General features: G+C 36.7%; 1 protein-coding gene and 1 pseudogene across 5 annotated transcripts in view; one reads left to right on the forward strand and one right to left on the reverse strand.

Annotated features, from left to right (window-relative positions):
• Positions 1-15,549, forward strand: part of SCAPER (S-phase cyclin A associated protein in the ER) — a 505,214-nt gene that overhangs the window by 381,150 nt on the left and 108,515 nt on the right. The window lies entirely within an intron of this gene.
• Positions 10,457-11,231, reverse strand: LOC147580342 (basigin pseudogene; annotated as a pseudogene).

Raw genomic sequence — 15,549 nt, forward strand, 5'->3', positions numbered from 1 at the left:
GACCAATATACACATTATGGTACTCCCAAAAGGAGGAGAGAGAATGGGGCAGAAAGCTATTTTAAAGAATAATAGCTAAAAATTTCCCTGTCTGGGGAAGGAAATGGACATCCAGATTCAAGAAGTCCCACAGAATCCAACTATAATGAACCCAAAGAAATCCACACAGAGAAACATTATAATCAACTTGTCAAAAGTCAGAGACAAAGAGAATTTTGAAAGCAATAAGAAGAAAGTGACTTGTCATGTACAAGGGAACCTGTATAAAATCAGTGATTTCTCACCAGAAACCCTGTAGGCTAGAAGGGATGGAAGGATATATTCAAAATGCTAAAAGAAAAAACAATGCCAACCAAGAAAACTATACCCAGTCAAACTATCCTTAAGAAATGAAGTAATTAAAAACTTTCCCAGATAATCAAAACCTAAGAACTCATCACCACTAGCCCTGCCTTACAGAAATTAGAAAGTGAGGGGCACCAGTCTGGCTCAGTCAGTAGAGCATGTAACTCTTGATCTTGGGTTGTGAATTTGAGCCCCACGTTGGATGTAGAGGTTACTTAAAAATAAAATCTTTTAAAAAATTTTTTAAAAAGAAATTGTAAGGTGAGTCCTTCAAGTAGGAGCAAAAAGATGTTAAATGGCAATACAAAAGCATATAAAAGTACAGTTGATCCTTGAACAACATGGGTTTGAACTGCATGGGTCCACTTACATGTGGGTATTTTAAATAAATAAATGTTAATAAATAAATAAATGTAGGTAGGTTAAACTCCCCAATAAAAATGCATACAGTGACTGAACGGATCAAAAAACAAGATCTAACTATATACTGTCTACTCAAATAGACTCAAGAGACTCACTTTAGAAGGACAGTTTTCAATTTTCTGGGAAGATACTGTAAATACATAGGCACCCATCAGGGCACCCAAATACAGGAAGCAAACATTGAAAGAATTGCAGGGAGAAAAAGACAGCAACACAATAAAAGTAGGGGATTTCAATACCCCAATTTGAATAATGGATAAACATCCAGAAAGAAAACCAATTAGGGAACCAGATGGTTTAAACAACACTGCAGACCAAATGCACCTAACACACATATACCAAATACTCCACCTAACAGCAGCAAAATACACATTTTTCTCAAGCACACACGGGACATTCTCTGATATAGATCACATATTAGTTCACAAACAAGTCAACAAATCTAAGAATAAGATATGCCTCATCTTTATCCATTCTTTCATCTGTCAATGGATAGTTGGGACTGCTTCCATAATTTGGCTATTGCAAACAATGCTGTAATAAACATGGGGTACATCTATCTTTTTTTATTAGTGTTTTCATATTCTCTGGGTAAATACCCAGTAGTGGAATTACTGGATCATATAGTAGTTCTATTTTTAATTTTTTGATGAACCTCCATACTGTTTTCCATAGTGGCTGTACCAATTTGCATTCCCACCAGCAGTGTACTAAGGTTCCTTTTTCTCCACATCCTTGCTAACATAATGTTTCTTGTGTTTTTGATGTTAGCCATTCTGACAGGTATGTGGTGATATCTCATTGTGGTTTTTATTTTCATTTCCCAGATGTTTAAGGATTTGGAGCATCTTTTCATGTGTCTGTTGTCTATCTGTCTTCTTTAGGGAAATGTCTGTTCACGTTTTCTGCCCATTTTTTAATTGGATTATTTGTTTTTTGAATATTGAGTTGTTGTTTGAGTGTTGAGTTCTTTATATATTTTGGATACTAACCCTTTATCCAGATATGTCATTTGCAAATATCTTTTTCCATTCAGTAGGTTGTCTTATAGTTTGTTGATTGTTTCCCTTTCCATGCAGAAGCTTTTGAATTTGATTAGTCCCAATAGTTTATTTTTGCTTTTGCTTTCCTTGCCTCAAGAGACAAATCTAGAAAGATGTTGCTACAACTGATGTCAAAGAAATTACTGCCTGTTTTCTTTGAGGATTTTTATGGTTTTAGGTCTCACATTTAAGTCTTTAAGCCATTTTTAGTTTATTTTTGAGTATGGTGTAACAAAGTCGTCCAGTTTTATTCTTTTGCATGTGGCTGTCTAGTTTTCCTGGCACCATTTGTTGAAGAGACTCTCTTTTTCCCATTGCATATTCTTGCCTCCTTTGTCAAAGATTAATTGACCATATAGTTGTGGGTTTATTTCTGGGCTCTCTATTCTGTTCCATTGATCTATGTGTCTGTTTTTGTGCCAATTCCATAATGTTCTGATTACTATAGCTTGGTAGTATATCTGAAAATCTAGGATTGTAATACCTCCAGTTTTGTTCTCCTTTTTCAAGATTGCTTTAGCTATTTGGGTTTTTTTTGTGATTCTATACACATTTTAGGATTATTTGTCCTAGTTATGTGAAAAATGCTGTTGATATTTTGATAAGGATTGCATTGAATCTGTAGATTGCTTTGGGCAGTAGGGACATTTTAACAATATTTGTTCTCTCAATCCATGAACATCTTTCCACTTGTTTTTGTCTTCAGTTTCTTTCATCATGTTTTATAGTTGTCGGAGTAAAGATCTTTCACCTCCTTGGTTAAGTTTTTTTGACAATTTCTTAAAATAAAACAACATACAGTGAAATTTGCTGCATTGAATGACTCTTCCTTTCATGAATGATTTTTCTTTTACATGTGATGCAATTCAGTAGCATTTTACTCGCAGTACTACTCCTGTCAAAAATGGAGTCAATCCTCTCAAATTTCGCCATTGCTTTCTCAACTAACCTTATGTAATATTCTTAATCTTTTTTTGTCATTTTGACAGTCTTTATAGTCCATCTCAAAAACCTCTTTCTTTGCTCATCCTTAAGAAGCAACACCTCATCAAGTAAAGTTTTGTCACAAGATTGCAGAGTTCAGTCCCATCTTTAGGCTCTACTTCTAGTTTAGTTCTCTTGCTACTTCCACCACATCTGCAGTTACTTCCTCCACTGAAGTCTGAAACCTCTCAAACTCCTCCATGAGAGAACCAGCTTCTTCCAAACTCCTGTTAATGTTGATATTTTGACCTCTTCCCATGAATCACAAATGTTCTTAATGGCATCAAGAATGGTGAATCTTTGGGGTGCCTGGGTGGCTCAGTCAATTAAGTGTCTGACTTCAGCTCGGATCATGATCTCACACTTCGTGAGTTTGAGTCCCGTGTCAGGCTCTGTGCTGACAGCATGGAACCTCAAGCCTGCTTTGGATTCTGTGTCTCCCTCTCTCTCTGTCCCTCCCCCGAACCTCACACTTTGTTTCTCTCTCTCTCTCTCTCTCTCAAAAAATAAATAAACATAAAAAAAATAAAAAGAATGGTGAATCTTTTCCAGGAGGTTTTCAATTTACTTTGTCAAGATCCATTTGTGGCAGCTATAGCCTTACAAGTGTATTTCTTAAGTAAGAAGACTTGAAATTGATAATGACTCCTTAATCAATGGACTATAGAATGGATGTTTGTTAGCAGGCATGAAAACAAACATTCATCTCATTGTACAGCATCATCAGAACTCTTGGGTGACCAGGACTTTGTTAATAAGCAGTAATATTTGGAAAGAAATATTTTTCTAAGTGGTAGAGGTTTACAGTAGACTTAAAATATTCAGTAAACCAGGTCATAAACAGATGTGCTGTCATCTAGGCTTTGTTTATAGAGCAGATGCACAGTAGATTTCGCATAATTCTTAAGGGCCCTAGGATTTTCAGAATGGTAAATACACATTGGCTTCAACATAAAGTTACCAGCTGCATTAGCCCCTAACAAGAGAGTCAGCCTGCACTTTGAAGCTTTGAAGCCAGGCATGGACTACTCTCTAGTTATGAATGTACGAGATGGCATCTTCTTCTAATATAAGGCAGCTTTATTTACACTGAGAAAATCTGCTGTTTAGCATCTCCACCTTCATTAATTATTCTAGCTAGATTTTCTGGGTAACTTACTGCAGCTTCTGTATCAACACCTGCTCTTCATCTTGCCCTTTGATATTATGGAGAAGCCGAAGCCGGACGCTCAGCCGACTGAGCCACCCAGGCGCCCCTAAAAATTTTATCTTTAAATAGAATACCTTTTCCTTCAACCTCATGAACCAATCTCTGCTAGATTCAAAGTTTTCTTCTAAACTTTCCTCCCCTCTTGATCTTCATATAGAATTGAAAAGAGTTATGGCCTTGCTCTGGATTAGGTTTTAGCTCAAGGGGATATTGTGGCTAGTTTGATCTTCTATCCAAACAACTAAAACTTTCTCTATATCTGCAGTAAGGCTTATTCACTGGAGTAGCACTTTAATTTCCATCAAGAAAAAGAAATTCCTTCAAGTACTTTTCCTTTGCATTCACATCTTGGCTAACTGGTGCAAGAGGCTTAGCTTTTGGTGTATCTTGACTTTCGACATGCGTTCCTCACTGAGTTTAATCTTTTGTAGCTTTTGATTTAAAGTGGGAGACATGCCACTATTCTTGTCACTTGAACACTTAGAGGCCATTGTATTAATTGGCCTAATTTCAATATTGTGTATCAAGAATAGGGAGGCCCAAGGAAAGGGAGAGAGTTGGGGGAACAGCTGATAGATGGGGCAATCAGAACACACACAGCATTTATCAAGTTCATCATCTTTACATGAGTGCAATTCATGGTGTCCCCAAACAATTACAATGGGGGTAACATCAAAGATCACTGATCACAGATCACCATAACAAAGACAATAATGAAAAAGTTTGAAGTATTTTAAGAATTTCCAAACGTGACACAGAAACATGAAGTAAGCAAATGCTGTTGGAAAAATGGTGCTGATAGACTTGCTCGATGCAGTGTTGCCACAAACCTTCAATTTGTAAAACAATGCACTATCTGTGAAGCACAGTTAAATGAGGTATGCCTGCATTTGCACTCTCATGTTTAGTGTAGCATTATTCATAATAGCCAAGAGGTGGAAATAAATATCCATTGACAGATGTATGGATAAAGAAAATATGTATGTATGTGTATATGTGTGTGTGTGTGTATATATATATATATATATATATATATATATAATATATACAATATATGTATATATATTATATATGTGTGTATATATACACACATATATATACACACATATATATATTCATCCATATAATACTATTCATCCATAAAAAAGAAGATGGTCCCGTCTTATGCTACAACATGAGTGAACCTGAGGGCAGTATGCTAAGCAAAATAAGCCAGTCACAAGGAACAAATACTGCATGATTTCACTTATTTGAGATATCTGAAGTAGTCAAACTTGTAAAACAGAGAGTAGAATTGTGGTTGCCAGGAGCTGAGGTGAAGGGAAATGGGAAGTTGATGTTTAATGAGTATTGAGTTTCAGTCATGAGAGATGAAAAAGTTCTGGAGATCTGTTTTACAGCAAATTGTAAGTTTGTGCATATAGTTAATTAGATTGTAATGTATACTTTAAAATTGTTACAAGGTAAATTTATGTTACATGTTTTTTATCATCAGGAAAGACCAGTGAAAATATTACTGAGTGCTGGGAAAATAGATTAACAGACATTACTTTTGGAAATTGTAAATAGTCTGTATTACAGATGAGCAAATTGAAATGTGGCAAAGAGATCACACAGCTATTCAGTGATAGAACATGACTTGGATCCTAGTCTCTTGAGCCCCTGTCCAGGGTTTCCCTTCCTATAACCTGAATTGATGTGTACTCACTTTATTGAATTGACAAATGAGACAAAACAACATTTTTGTGACTTTAATTTTATACATGTTTAATATTGGCACCTGGGTAGGATACACTGGAAAAGCATTTAATTAAAAGACTTTTATAATTTCTTGATGTTTCATTGCATTGTAAAAAGCATTAAATATTTTATTAGCATCTTTATTTTTAATTCATAGTGACCTGTTCTTTATTGAATATTTAAAGAATATGCTTATAAATTGTGCGTATATATTTTCTGGAACCAAGGAGATTATTAATTAAAAAGTGATGTACAAACCTTAAATAATTGATATGATATAGTTGGATCAAATAGGCTGTTGGTGAGTACTTCAGAAGGTGACAGGAAAGTTCTGTATATAAACAAAATATAAATGCAACCCTACAACAAGGGGATTGTATTTTACTGAGTCATGTGCAAAGCCATGCTGGTGCCTGTTTGATTTTCATTATAGCAGCAAAGGCCTGGAACTAGCATTAACCACATAGTTTTCTTTGTACTAAGGAGCCAGAACATGGACTCCATAGTTAATTATATGGGATTAGAAATCCTTCAACCCTCCACAGGTAATAGTACTCTTCCTGATGCCAATTGCAACCTGTTACCTCCTTTCACTATGTGGCACTTACTCAAGCTGTCAAGGACAACCTGCCCTTTTCTTCATCAGTAATGTGAAGTCTGTTTGTGTCTTATAGGACACGTATTGATACAGAGAATGTCATATTGACACAGAGAATATCAGAAGCAGAAAGGAGGCCTTCATCGTATCTGGTGTAGTTCAGTCCTTTTGTTTTATAAACAACGGCAGTGGAACTCAGAAGAGGAAAGGGATGGAAGGTGTGTGGAGTGGAGTACTTGCCAGAAGTTTCACTGCCTGTTACCAGTAGGACTATGATTAAAATTCAGGTCTCCTAAATCCCAACCTAGATTCTTTCCACTCTGTTACTTGACATGCTGCTAATTTAAGGTTGGCAAGAACAGTTAAGTGATGTTATGACTGTTGTAGAAACTTTACCCTCAAAGCTGCATTCAGAATTGATCTAGTGAATTAAAAATAATGGGCCAGATTATAACTTTAATTGCCCTTCCACTGCATTCGTATGAAGTTCTATCATCACCATCATTATTACTATAACCTAAAATCACTAACTGACTGCTTGAGGGAAAAATTGACACATCCAGCATTATAGCAGAGATTTCATCACACCGTTTTCAAATGGCAGGTAAAGCAAACAATTATTAAATGTGTAAAAAGTTTGAATGAAACAATTAACAAACTTGCTTTAACACACATGGAACCTTATGTGCAGTATTGGAAATATACATTCTTTATAAGAACACATGGAAAATTTACAAGAAATGACTGTGCAGTAGGCCATAGAGCAAGTCTTAACAAATGTGAAAGAATCAGTTATCACATGAATGATCCAGTTCTGCTTTAGGTGTGACTGAATAAGCTCTTATCAAACTGACCCTCCTGTAGATAACAAGTATAAACTCTGGGTAAAGTATAAAAAAACAAATACCTAAAGATACTAGAGACCATTCAAAAGCTGACACATTCTGATTGGAGTAGACACTTGGAAGAAGAGAATGGCATGGTGTGTGTGTCCTGGTTTATGGCTTTTTAGTCTGAGGGCAGGGCATAGATGGTACCACAGGCAATGACTAGAATTACCATAGAAAATCCACAGTCTTTCTGGCCTGAAGAACTAGAGGACAGATTTCGGGGTAAAAACAACTGCTAGAATGTGAGGATGAGGTTCAGAAAGGAGAGAGCCAGAAAGTAGGGTCCCCTTTCAGACAATTAAATAATGTCTGAATGATCCTTGTACCATACATGTGTGGGATAGACTCAACTAAAGACAAAAGAACTAGAGTGAGGTTTGGGGTTCTCTCCACAAATAGAGTTTTACAGTTTGTGTCTAACAAAGTCAAATGCCTGCTTTAAAAAAAAAATCAAACTAGGGATGCTTGTGTAGCTCAGTTAAGTGTCCGACTTCAGCTCAGGTCATGATCTCATGGCTCATGAGTTTGAACCCAGCATCAGGCTCTGTGCTGACAGCTCAGAGCCTGGAGCCTGCTTCAGATTCTGTCTCCATCACTCTCTGCCCCTCCCCTGCTTGTGTGTGTTCTCTCTCTCAAATATAAATAAACATTAAAAAACTTTTTTTTCAAAATCAAACTAAAAAATACAATGACAGATTTTAAAAATTCACTGAATAATAAATAAGATGGAATGGTGATAAGTAGAAAAAAAAGTCACCTTTATTTTTTAATGTAATTCACTATATATACAAAAAAAATCACCTTTAGACAAATACCACAGTAATAATTATTGCAAGAGAGAATCATTAATGAATAAAAACTAGTGAGCAAAAGTATGATGAGCCTCAGATTCAGAGCCTCAGAATAACTCCCCACAAGATAACTTAATTACAAAAAGGGAAAATAGAAACTTTATAATAAAGAACTTGATAGATAGTACTTTAACCATGTGATCAAAGCTAGCATAGCAACATCATTTACCCTCTGTTATTACGTACTTAGAAGTTCACAGCATCACTTTTGTGGTATTCTTGTCAAAAATGCACAAACATCACTTAATCACAAAAAAACATCAGACAGATCCAAATTGAAGGTGGCCTACAAAATAACGGGCCAAAATGCAAAGACTGAAAAACTCACAGATGAGAGGAAACTAGAGAGATGTGACAGCTAAACTTACTGTGGAATCCTGAATTGGATCCTGGGGTCCAAAACAAGGACACTAGTGAGAAAACTGTCAAAATTCTAATAAGGTCTATAAATTAAGCTCATTGTTTTATACCAGTGTTAATTTTTTGGGTTTGGTAATTATGTAATAGTTGTGTAGCATGTTAACATTAGGGAAAAATGGGAGAATTGTAAAATTATTTACAAAATAAGTTTAAACTTTTAAGAACAATTTACTAGGGGGCTTGAGGAGCCCTAAGGAGGTGACCAGGGACACTGGCTATTATCAAAAAGACAAAAAATGGGTTACCTGGGTGGCTCAGTCAGTTAAGCATCTAACTCTTGATTTCGACTCAGGTCATGATCATAGGGTAGTGGGATCGAGCCCTACGTTGGGATCCGCACTGAGCATGGAACCTGCTTGAGATTCTTTCTGGCTCTTGCTCTCCTTTGCCACCCCCCTAATCCCACTCTCTCCCTCTCTCTCTTGAAAAGAAAAAAAATAACAACTGTTGGTGTGGATGTGGAAATGAGAATTCTCAGGCACTGTTGGTAGAAATGCCAGTTGGTGTAGCCAGTATGGACAACTATATAGAGATTCCTCAAAAAGTAAAAATAGAATTACTGTATGATTCAGCAATTCCACTTTCTGGGTATTTATGTGAAGCAAATGAGAACACTAATTTGAAAAGATATGTGTACTCCCATGTTTATTGCAGGATTATTACAATAGCCAAAATATAGAAACACCCTAAATGTCCATCTGTAGATGAATGAATAAAGAAGATGTGAGATACACACACACAAGAGTATTATTTATTCATAAAAAAGAATGAAATTTTGCCATTTGTGACAACCTGGATGGACTTAGAGGGTATTATGCTATGTGAAATAAATCAGACTGAGAAAGACAAATACTGTATGATTTCACTTATATGTAGTATTGAAAAAAGAGAAGAGAAACAGATGCATGGATAAGAAAACAAACTGGTCATTACCAGAAAGGATGGGAGTGGAAGGACAGGAAAAATAGGTGAAGGGGTTGAGGGACAAACTTTCAGTTATAAAATGGATAAGCCATGGACATGTAATGTACAGCATAGGGAATGTAGTCAATAAAATTGTGATAACTTTGTATGGTGATGAGTGGTAACTAGACCTATTGTGATCATTTCATAATGTATAAAAATATTGAATCACTATCTTGTAAAATTGAAACTAATATGATATGTGTGTCAATTATATGTGTGTGTGTGTGTGTGTGTGTGTGTGTGTGTGTGTGTGTATATATATATATTTTCTTTATTGATGAGCAGGTGGAGTAGTGGGCAAGTCAGGATGCTGGGGAGCAGTTGGGGAGGAGTTATGCAGTTGCTATCACTGCAGCCTCTGCAGCCATGGTCACCACACCACTCCTAAACAACTGGGTGTGTAGACAGCAGGAACAGTGAGGGGCCCACAGGGCCCACCAGCAGCCACATAGTCCAACCTGTCTCCACACATGACACAGACCTGAGGCAACCTGCCAGCACTACCTTCAGACAGGCAGGATACTTGCACCATGCATGACCTGTGACCTTCCACAAAGGTTCCCAGCAAGGCCCAGCAGCCTCAGGAGGTAGAGTCCCAGTCAAAGGGCAGTCTGCTCTTCACAACCCCCACAAAGGGCTAGGATGACAAATGCCCAAGGGACACCAAGGGGATGGGTTGGGGGTCAGCTGGGGACAGGCAGGAGACAGTCGGGGGACAGGAGAGACAGGTGGGGGGGAATGGGCAAAAGCCAGCAGGAGTCTCACAGGAAGCTCATGGCTCCCCTGAGACATTCACAAAATGTTTCAAAAGAAAAAATGAAACCCCTAAGGAATGGAAGTCTACATGTAGAAAACCATAGTTAAGTTTAAAAAAGGAAAGAAACGTGTGATCTGACCCACAGCATGGCTAGCTTTCGTGGGGCGGATCTCCTTTAAGAGGAGAGAATGTGGCATCTGCAAACACCAGAGTGAACTGTGCTGGACAGAGGCTGGAGGCCTCAGTTGCTGTTCCACTGGCGAATGTTCTCACTTTTGTTGTTCACGTGCCTGCTGCTCTTCAGAGAAGCGGAGCCTGTGTCCTTGTTATCCAGGATCTCGTCCAGCCTCCACCACTTCTCATAGATGAACATGGCAGTGACCAGCACTAGTACCTTGGCTATACTGCCCACGAAGGGCCAGAGGGCAGCAAAGCAGTTTCATACATGAAGCATGATGATGGCCTGGCTGCTGATGCCTTCCAAATTGGTGCCATTGCAGGCATACTTGGCATGGTCTTCCTCCAGATTCAGGTTCCAGGTGTGCAGCTCCCCGCAATCTTGTTCTCCAAGGACACCGTGAAGAACTTGCTCTGGGAGCTGTTGCTGATGACCTGGTCCCAAGAGCTTCCATCTTGTACCACACCCGGTCGCTGACCAGGGAAAAGGAGTCCAACTTGCAGCCCCAGTACACCCCTCAGTAGTGTGCTCTGACTTCTTTATAGCCTTGATGTTGAGGAGTCCCTTCACTTTAATACTGGTCTCGCCTGCATGCTCTGGGAGGAAGATGCACAAGTACTCACCATGGTGGTCATCCAAGCCCATCTCGTGTTTCATCTTCAAGTCTTCCTTCAGCATCTTGCCCCCCTTCACCCAGCTGTAGCTGACGATGTCAGTGGTGTGTTTTGGAGCTGATATCATCTACGGAAGTCCAGATCCTGCTCCCTGCCCCAGAGCAGCTTTTGGTGCTCACTAGTGCCAGTACCACAAGCTGCCATGCTGCCATGTCGCCACCATTGGTGCTGTCCCCTGTACTTCAGTTTTTAAAAAGAGTGGAAGTAGCAGAAGGAATTGTTGAACTTGAAATTGTGTCAATAGGAATTACCCAATCTGAAGAATGGGGAAGCGGGGGTGGGGAGGTGGCAACAAAGAAGAAAAGGAGAAGGAACAGAATGTCAGGGACTTGTTAGACAATATCAACCTGTAATATACATGTTTGTTATTGGATGGAAGGAAAATAGAGAATGAGGCATTAAAATATTTTGAAAAAATAATGACTAAAATTTTTCCAGATTTATGAAAGACATAAATATGCAGAGTAAGGAAGCTCAGCAAACCCCCAAAAGAATAAATACAAAGACAATAATGCCTAGATTAGTCATAGTCAGACTGCTAAAAATCAAATACAAAGAGAAAATTTTGAAAATAGCCACATTGCATAAGGCAAATCATGATTCAAATAGAGTCTGATATATCAACAAAGTCTGGAAACCCTTGACCATCTTTAGAAAAAACATCAATCCAGAATTCTGTATCTAGGGGGGAAAACCCTTTAAGAATAAAGGTTAAATAAATACATCTGCATATTACAAAACAGATGCCTAAGAGAATCTGTTGACAACAGGTTTGCACTACTAAAAGTGTCAAAGAAGTTTCAGGTTGAAGGGAAATGATAACCTGTGAAAATTTTCACCTTTAAGACAGAATGAAGAGCACTGGAAATGAACGCTTTTTCCTCTTTATTTCTTTAACAAAATTAAAAAGTATATGTGATGGCTTAAAGCAAAAATTTTAGCATTGTCTTGTAGGGTTACAACATATATGGGTGTACTACATATGATAACTATACTATAAAGGATGGGGAGGACAGAAAATGAGCCTGTAAGGGTACAACAGTTCCACATCTTACACAAAGTGGTAAGTTCAGCTCTCAGTAGACTGTGAAGTTAAGATTGTATGTTATAATCCCTTAGAACAACTACTAGCAAATAGCTTAGAAACCAACATGTAACCAAGAAATAGACTCTTAACTATAGAGAACAAACTGATGTTACCAGAGGGGAGGTGGTTGAGGGGATGGGTTAAATAGGTGATAGAGATTAAGGAGGGCACTTGTGATGAGCACTGGATATTGTATGGGAGTATTGAATCACTAGATTGTACACATGAAAGTAATATTACACTGTATGTTAACTAACTGGAATTTAAATAAAAACTTTTTTTAATTAGGGGGAAATATATATGTGTGTGAGTTTGAAATATTTCAAAAGAAGGAAGGAAAGGAACAGGAGAACAGCAGGGACAAACAGAAAACAATAGATATAAACCAAATATATCAATACTTACATTAAATGAAATGTGCAAAACCCTCCAGTTACTAGGCATAAATTGTCAGGATAAAAGGAAGGACTCAACTATAATACTACCAATGTGAAATACATTTAAAATATAAAGACACACAACCTACATAAATATAAGTTGGAAGTAAACGGATGAAAAAAGACTCAACTAGTAAGCATTGAAAGCTAGAGTGGCTATATTAATATCAAATGAAGAGAAGTTTAATATATAACTGTTAGGAGATATAAAAGGGGACACTGCATCTTGATAAAAGATCACATCAGTTAGTGAAAAGATAAAACAATCATAAATGTGAGTGATAACATAGTAACAGAGTCTCAAAATACATGAAGCAAATGTTAACAAAATTAAAGGGGGAAAGTAATTCCATTCTAATACGTGGATGTTTTAATACCCTTCAGTAACTGATAAAACATCTTGACTAGTAATGTCAGTTAAGATGTTACTACCTTGATCAAACAGATATTTATACATCACTGTATCCAAAAACTGCAGAATACATACATTCTTTTCTAGCATGCATAGTATGTTTAAAATAGACTATGTGCTAGACCATAAAGCAATCTTAGTAAATTTAAAGAGACTGAAATCGAAGTATGTTCTCTGACCACAATGGAATAAAATTAGAAATCAATACCATATCTACAAAATGAAAAGGAAAATTATAAATTATTTTGAACTGACAATAATTAAAGTATAGCATATCCAAAAACAATGCTTAAAGGGATGTTGATAGCTTTAAATATGAGTATTATGCAATTTGCCCTGAATGTAATTCAGTTAAAGTAGAAATCAATAGTCATAGAATAAATCACAAATTTTTTTTTTTTTTAATTTTTTTTTTCAACGTTTATTTTCGCGACAGAGAGAGACAGAGCATGAACGGGGGAGGGGCAGAGAGAGAGGGAGACACAGAATCGGAAACAGGCTCCAGGCTCTGAGCCATCAGCCCAGAGCCCGACGCGGGGCTCGAACTCACGGACCGCGAGATCGTGACCTGGCTGAAGTCGGACGCTTAACCGACTGCGCCACCCAGGCGCCCCACAAATTTTTAAACTTAAAATAGAACAGTAATGAAAATACTACATATCAAAGCTTGGGGGATGCAGTTAAAGCAAAATTGTAAGAAAAACATATAGCCTTAAGTGCTTGTATTTGAAAAGAATAAGGCTATTCTAAGGCTATGGCTAGTCAAGTATCTATAACCTAAGAATCATAGAAAAACACCAGCCAAATTGATCTACAGAGAGAAGGGAAATTATAATAAAGATAATTAGAAAACAAAAATTGGAGAGTATCAATAAAGCAAAAATTAGTTATCCACAAAAACTAATAAAATAGAAAAACTTCTGATCAAGAAAAAATGAGGCGAAAATAATATAAAGAATAAAAAAGGAAAATTAACTACAGATTGAAGAGGAATTTAAAAGTTGAAGCTACTTTGAATAACTTTATACCAGTGCATTTAAAAGCTTAAGTAAACTAGCTCAACAAGAAATAGAAAGCCTGATGAGGCTGGTTCAGTTGGAAGAGTGTACAACTCGATCTCAGGGCCATGAGTTTGAGCCCCACATTGGGTATAGAGATTACTAAAAAAAGAGAAACAAGGAAGGAAGGGAGAGAGAGAGAGAGAAAAAAGTCTGAATAGTTCCTTAACCATTAAGAAGTTGAATTGGTTATTTACAATCTTTCCATAAAGAAAACACAAGACCTAGATGATTTTACAGCCAACTTCTAGCATATACTCAAGGAATAAATGATTCCATTCTTAAAATATTCCAGAAAGAGAAAAAGTGGGACTACATCCCAATTCATTCTTTGAGGCCAGTACAACATTGGTAACAAAACAAGTATGGTGTAAGAAAAAGTGTAGGCCAGTCTTTCTCATGAACTGAAAAGCAGAAAGTTCTAAAAATATTAGTAAACTTCAGTAAATTAAATTCACTTTTTTTTTTTACTTCCCCCATAATTAACATGCAGTGTTATATTAGTTTCAGGTGTACAATATTGTGATTCAGCAAGTCTACATATTATTCAGTGCTCATCACTACAAGTGTACTTGTAATCCCCTTCACATATTTCAGCCTTCCCCCGACCTGCCTCCCCATCAGTTTGTTTGCTGTATTTAAGAATTTGATTTTTGTTTGTCTCTTTTTTTCTTGTTTCTTTTGTTTCTTAAATTCCACAGGAGTGAAATCATATGATAATTGTCTTTGGCTGACTTATTTCATTTAGCATAATACTCTTTATATCCATGTTGTTGCAAATGGCAAGATTTCATTCTTCTTTATAGTTAATATTCCATTGTGTGTGTATATAAAATATATGTATTATATATAGTGTATATATATATTTTAGAAATTAAACAATAAATATTTGTTTTATTGATATACTAGGCTTAGACATGTATTCAACAATCAAGCCTAATAATAGCCCTATGGTCAGACTATAAGCCTACTTTTCCAAGTAATCATTTTATAATTTGTTGAGCAAACGAGGGACCAAATGTCTGTCACCTACCTGTGTGATCTTTTTATATAAATACTGCTAGTAAGTCCCATTTGGAACAGTTGAAAATCTTTTAGCAAAAGCTTTCAAGATAAGCCCATAAACTCAGTTTAAATTTCACAAGATAGGGGCACCTGGGTGGCTCAATTGGTTGAGTGTCTGACTCCGGCTTAGGTCATGATCTCATGGCTCATGGGTTTGAGCCCCGCTTCAGGCTCTCTGCTGTCAGCACAGAACCCACTTCAGATCCTCTGTACCCCTCTCTCTCCCCTTCCCCCACTCATGCTATCTGTCTCTCTCAAAACTAAGCATTAATAAAAATTATATTTATATTATATAAATGTATTAAATATTAAAAATATATTTAATATAAAAATATTTAATATATATTAAAATATATAAATATTATATAAAATTATTCTATTATAATTTACATACATACACATGTGTACATT

The sequence above is a fragment of the Puma concolor genome, chromosome B3 (genome assembly GCF_028749965.1).
Source record: "Puma concolor isolate L17-30 chromosome B3, mPumCon1.1.hap2, whole genome shotgun sequence".
In the NCBI taxonomy this organism is placed as follows: domain Eukaryota; kingdom Metazoa; phylum Chordata; class Mammalia; order Carnivora; family Felidae; genus Puma; species Puma concolor.